The sequence below is a fragment of the Canis lupus genome, chromosome 10 (assembly GCF_011100685.1).
Source record: "Canis lupus familiaris isolate Mischka breed German Shepherd chromosome 10, alternate assembly UU_Cfam_GSD_1.0, whole genome shotgun sequence".
Lineage (NCBI taxonomy): Eukaryota > Metazoa > Chordata > Mammalia > Carnivora > Canidae > Canis > Canis lupus.
This window is the reverse complement of record NC_049231.1, coordinates 34,108,323-34,114,322: the sequence shown is the minus strand read 5'-3', so window position 1 is coordinate 34,114,322 and position 6,000 is coordinate 34,108,323. Positions and strand designations below refer to the sequence as shown.

The window sequence follows — 6,000 nt, the reverse complement described above, 5'->3', positions numbered from 1 at the left end:
CCCAGGACAGGAGAGCCCCGTCCCGGAGAAGCAGGAGCTGCACCAGCCTTCCCGGGCGGAAAGGAGCCCGCAGGGAGTTGGAGCAGGACCCAGGAGGGCGAGGATGCCCTCAGGCTCCCCGGGACACTAACAGACACCTGCGCCCCGGGAGAGTGCGCTGAGCTCCCTAAGGGCTGCAGCGCGCACGGCGGGACCCGGAGCAGCTCGGGGGGGGCTCGGGGGCGGCTCCGCGGAGGGGGCTGCGGGCGGGAGCGCGAATCCAACAGCGCAGGGTCCGGAGCACTGGGCGCCGGGACACAGCACAGGATCCGGCCTCCCCCCGGGACAGGCAGAGGCCGGGAGGGCCCAGGACAGCGAGGACGCTCCTGCCCCGAGCTGAGCAGATCAGCGGCCCCGCCCCGGAGCCTCCAGGCCCTGCAGACGGAGAGCTCCGGAGTTCCTGCGGGGGCTGAATCCAGGGCTCCAGGGCTGGCCCCGCCACTGGGGCTGTTCCTCCTGGGGCCTCACGGGGTAAACAACCCCCACTGAGCCCTGCACCAGGCAGGGGCACAGCAGCTCCCCCAAGTGCTCACACCTGAAAATCAGCACAACAGGCCCCTCCCCCAGAAGACCAGCTAGACGGACCAGTTCCAGGGGAAGTCAAGGGACTTAAAGTATAGAGAATCAGAAGATACTCCCCCGTGGGTTTTTTTTTTTTTTTTTTCTTCTTTCTTTTTGATTTCTGATTGCTTCCCCCACCCTTTTTTCCCCTTTCTTTCTTTTTCTTTCTCTTTTTCTTCTCTTTTTTCCTTTTTTTCTTCCTTTTTTCTTTTTCTCTTTTCTTTCCTTCTTTCTCTCTCTTTTTCTCCTTTTCCCAATACAACTTGTTTTTGGCCACTCTGCACTGAGCAAAATGACTAGAAGGAAAACCTCACCTCAAAAGAAAGAATCAGAAACAGTCCTCTCTCCCACAGAGTTACAAAATCTGGATTACAATTCAATGTCAGAAAGCCAGTTCAGAAGCACTATTATACAGCTCCTGGTGGCTCTAGAAAAAAGCATAAAGGACTCAAGAGACTTCATGACTGCAGAATTTAGATCCAATAAGGCAGAAATTAAAAATCAATTGAATGAGATGCAATCCAAACTAGAAGTCCTAACGACCAGGGTTAACGAGGTGGAAGAACGGGGTGAGTGACATAGAAGACAAGTTGACTGCAAAGAGGGAAACTGAGGAAAAAAGACAATTAAAAGACCATGAAGACAGATTAAGGGAAATAAACGACGGCCTGAGGAAGAAAAACCTACGTTTAATTGGGGTTCCTGAGGGTGCCGAAAGAGACAGAGGGCCAGAATATGTATTTGAACAAATCCTAGCTGAAAACTTTCCTAATCTGGGAAGGGAAACAGGCATTCAGATCCAGGAAATAGAGAGATCCCCCCCACTAAAATCAATAAAAACTGTTCAACACCTCAACATTTAATAGTGAAGCTTGCAAATTCCAAGGACAAAGAGAAGATCCTTAAAGCAGCAAGAGACAAGAAAGCCCTGACTTTTATGGGGAGGAGTATTAGGGTAACAGCAGACCTCTCCACAGAGACCTGGCAGGCCAGAAAGGGCTGGCAGGATATATTCAGGGTCCTAAATGAGAAGAACATGCAACCAAGAATACTTTATCCAGCAAGGCTCTCATTCAAAATGGAAGGAGAGATAAAGAGCTTCCAAGACAGGCAGGAACTGAAACAATATGTGACCTCCAATCCAGCTCTGCAAGAAATTTTAAGGGGGACTCTTAAAATTCCCCTTTAAGAAGAAGTTCAGTGCAACAATCCACAAAAACAAGGACTGAATAGATATCATGATGACACTAAACTCATATCTCTCAATAGTAACTCTGAATGTGAACGGGCTTAAGGACCCCATCAAAAGGCGCAGGGTTTCAGACTAGATAAAAAAGCAGGACCCATCTATTTGCTGTCTACAAGAGACTCATTTTAGACAGAAGGACACATACAACCTGAAAATAAAAGGTTGGAGAACCATTTACCATTCGAATGGTCCTCAAAAGAAAGCAGGGGTAGCCATCCTTATATTAGATAAACTAAAGTTTATCCCGAAGACTGTAGTGAGAGATGAAGAGGGACACTATCTCATACTTAAAGGATCTATCCAACAAGAGGACTTAACAATCCTCAATATATATGCCCCGAATGTGGGAGCTGCCAAATATTTAAACCAATTAATAACCAAAGTGAAGAAATACTTACATAATAATACACTTATACTCGGTGACTTCAATCTAGCTCTTTCTACCCTCGATAGGTCTTCTAAGCACAACATCTCCGAAGAAACGAGAGCTTTAAATGTACTTCCACCTAATCTCCCACAATATTATTTTGAAGCAAATTCCAGGTCATATCATGACATCTATAAATATTTCAGTGTCCATCTCTAAAATATCAGAACTGTTTGCTTTTAACACAACCACAATCTCATTATCACACCTAAATACGCTAATAATGATTCCTTAATATTATCAAATAATCCAGCCAAAGTTTATATTTCCAGTTGTCTCATAAATGTTTTAAATATTTTTTTGCATTAATAGTTTATTTGAGTCAGCATCCAAATAAGGTCCATGTATTGTGGTTTGTTGATGAAATCTCTAGATTTTTGTTTCCATCTTTATTTTTTCCTTGTAACTTCTTTCTTTCTTAAAAAGGGTCTATTTATTTATTTATTTGAGGGGAGGTGGGAGGAGGGGAAGAGGGAGAGAATCTTCAAGCAGACTCTCCACTGAGCAAGGAGCCTGATGCAGGACTTGATCTCACCACTCTGAGATCATGACTTGAGCCAAAACTACTGAGCTAAGTACCCAGGTACCCCCCCTTGCAACTTATTTCTTAATTGGATTGTTTGTCTCGTCGAGTTTCATGGTTGGGACTCACTAATGGGACATTCCTGTGTGAATTAGTATTTGGTTAGAAAGTCTTGGTAGTGTTAGATTTGATTTCTCTTGGCAAGACCACTTCATAGGTGGTGCTGTGTTCCTCCACCAGAGGCACATGTCTGGTTGTCTTTTTTTGTGGAAGTAGCAGCTGCTGGTGCTCAGTGAAGATGTTTATTAATATTAGGGCTTGCAAAAATGGTTTGCTTTTGAATTCTATATTTCCTTCTTCATTTATTAGGTAGAATACATTTTAAAAAAAGAAACTTCACTTCATCTGCTATTTGGTTACCCAAAGGCATAGTCCACATAGAAAAATTAGATAAATGCTTGATACTTTTTCTTTTTTTACCATCTTTATGAATATGGAATTAGTTCACTGGCATCATCCAACAGTGAGCAATTAGGGTTTTCTGAGAAGTATCATTAAAACCCATAGATTAGAGCAGTGTGGGCGGCTCAGTGGTTTAGCACTGCCTTCAGCCCAGGGCCTGATCCTGGAGTCCCAGGATCGAGTCCCAGATAGGGCTCCCTTTGTGGAGCCTGCTTCTCCCTCTGCTTGTGTCTCTGCCTCTCACTCTGTGTCTCTCATAAATAAAATCTTAAAAAAATAAAACTCATAGATTAAATGTATTTCATAGGTTCCAATCCATTTCAGTTATTATATTTATTCATGATCAAACTATTCCATCTTTGGCCAGTGGAAGCCTCTTCAACTTGCCTCCTGTGTCCTTTTAATATCTTCTCTCCCTTCAGCACGTTGACTGGAGCCCAGACTGAGCCCATGTTTTTTTAGGCTATTTGTTTATTTAGCACAATATCTGGCACAGAGTGAGTGGTCAACAAATGGTAGATATGAATGTTTTTAAAAATCTTAACCTCCTTATCCAGGGCTAGTGCTATGACTGGATTTCTTTAATACCTGCTTCATCCCCTGATGACTTCTGGTGGGGAAGGGAGCTCTTTTCATACATTTATGTCCCAATCTCCACTCCTTTCACTAATCTTTCCCCCAGGGGGAGGAGGAACATATATCATTGGTGAGAATGAGACCAGGGAGAGTGAGTGTATATAATATAGCCCCTTTTGAACTCTCTCTCTCTCTCAGAGATGGACTTTGTCCACAATGTGTGTGTGTTCGGTTTGCCCCTGCCTCCTCTGTGAGTATGCAGCTCAGGGCAGGTCTGGCATCTGGCAGGGGTTGCCTGTGTTTGGTGGTGTGTTGGGGGGTAGTGGTGTTGCAGGGGTGGGGGGTGTAAGGAAATCTGCAGTTATACCTAAGACCGGGTGTGTAAACTGAATGCAGGAGGGAAAGAGTGGAGCAGTACTTTCGGCTTCATACCCCTGCTGGTCTCTACTTCAGCTGTAGCAACCATAAAGCTGATAACGAGGGTCCTTATTAACTCCCCTTTCCACTTCTCAGATGGCTTGTCATTTTTTCTTTGGGATGACCTGGCAAATGCCCCCCCCCCCCCGCTTTCCTTTCTCCACCAGCCAGTGACTGGCGGGGTCTTGTGTCTCCCCCTGGCAAACTTTGCCCAAGTCCACAGAAGAAAGGCTCTTGTAGAAGAGCAGATGTCACCCGGAGGAATAGCTGTGAGGTAGTAAGCTGAACAAACAAGTCACGTCGCACATTTCTTAAACAGGTGTGACTAAGGCATGGATTCTCTAAAGGAGCAAAGAAAGTCTACTTGTAAACCTTTTAGACATTCAGGGAACAGAAGATTTTGTGGACCTTCTACAGTGCTTTCCAGCCAGCCGCCTTGTGGGCACACGTGTATGCCTCTTAGCACTTGTCCATGTGCGTGGGGGCTGAAGTTGTCAGAGCTACATCCCTCCCAGACTGGAAGCCCCAGCTCTGTTCTTTTTTGGTTGATGTGAAGTAAGGTGGGGGCTGATAGTTAGGGTGTGTCAGTCCATTTGGGCTGCTCTAACAAAATATTATAAATGAGGTGGTTTATCAACAACAGAAATTCATTTCTGACAGTTCTAGAGTTTGGCAGTCCAAGATCAAGATCATGAACAAGCTCTGGTGAGGGCCCTCTTCTGGGTTTCAGACTGTTGCCTTGCCTATGTTGCCACATGTTGGAAGGAGTGAGGGAGCTCTCTTGGCTCTTGTAAAGACATTACTTCCACTCCCAAGAGTCCCATCCTCATTACCTAAGCACTTCTCCAAAGTCCTTCTTTCCTTCTTTCCTTCCTTCCTTCCTTCCTTCCTTCCTTCCTTCCTTCCTTCCTTCCTTCCTTCCTTCCTTCCTTCCTTCCTTCCTTCCTTCCTTTTCTTTCTTTCTTCCCTTCTTTCTTTCTTTCCCTCCACACCAGAGCCAGAGGCTTGAACTCATGACCTGAGATCAAGACCAGAGCTGAAATCAAAAGTCAGGCATGACTGAGCCACCCAGGTATCACCAAAGTCCCACCTTCTAATACCATCACACTGGGGATTAGACTTCAGCAGTTGAATTTTGGGAAACTCACACATTCAGTCTAAGCAGGGTATAGCTTGGACTAATATGAAATAGAACCCAAATAATGATATATTAAATCAGGTAGAGATTTATCTTTTTTCTCATGTAAAAATCTAAGCTGACATAGTGGCTCTTCTTCACAAAGGCATTGGGAGCCAAAACTCCTTCCAGTTTTGAGTTCCAATCTTTGTTTTTTCTTTTTTTTAGATTTTATTTATTTATTCATGAGAGACACACAGAGAGAGGTAGAGACGAAGCAGACCCCCTGCGAGGAGGCTGATGTGGGACTCATCGCAGGAGCCCGAATTCATGACCTGAACCAAAGGCACACACTCAACCGCTGAGCCACCCAGGTTTCCTCCACCCCTGCTCCAATCTCTGGCTGCAGTAAGGTGAGCATTTCTTTATATGGTGCTAAAGAGGTTCTTGTGCTTTTGTACCTAGGTTTTAGTTGATTTTTAGTTATTCTCAGACTTTTGTTGTCTATTTTCAAAGCATACATAGTTCTCCAGCAATAGCTATTTAGTTCCATTAACTTTATAATGACTATTTTCACCTTTTTTCTCCGTATTTTTCAAAAGCCTGATATGTGGCACCCATTAGTACCC

The 6,000-nt window shown here is 44.7% G+C and overlaps 1 long non-coding RNA gene across 1 annotated transcript in view; it reads left to right on the top strand.

Moving 5' to 3' along the window:
• Window positions 1–5,625: 5,625 nt before the first annotated feature.
• Window positions 5,626–6,000, top strand: part of LOC111097680 — a 44,306-nt gene continuing 43,931 nt past the window's right edge. Inside the window, exon 1 of the long non-coding RNA XR_005365192.1 lies at window positions 5,626–5,784. This is a non-coding gene — a long non-coding RNA (uncharacterized LOC111097680). The remainder of the gene's footprint in view (window positions 5,785–6,000) is intronic.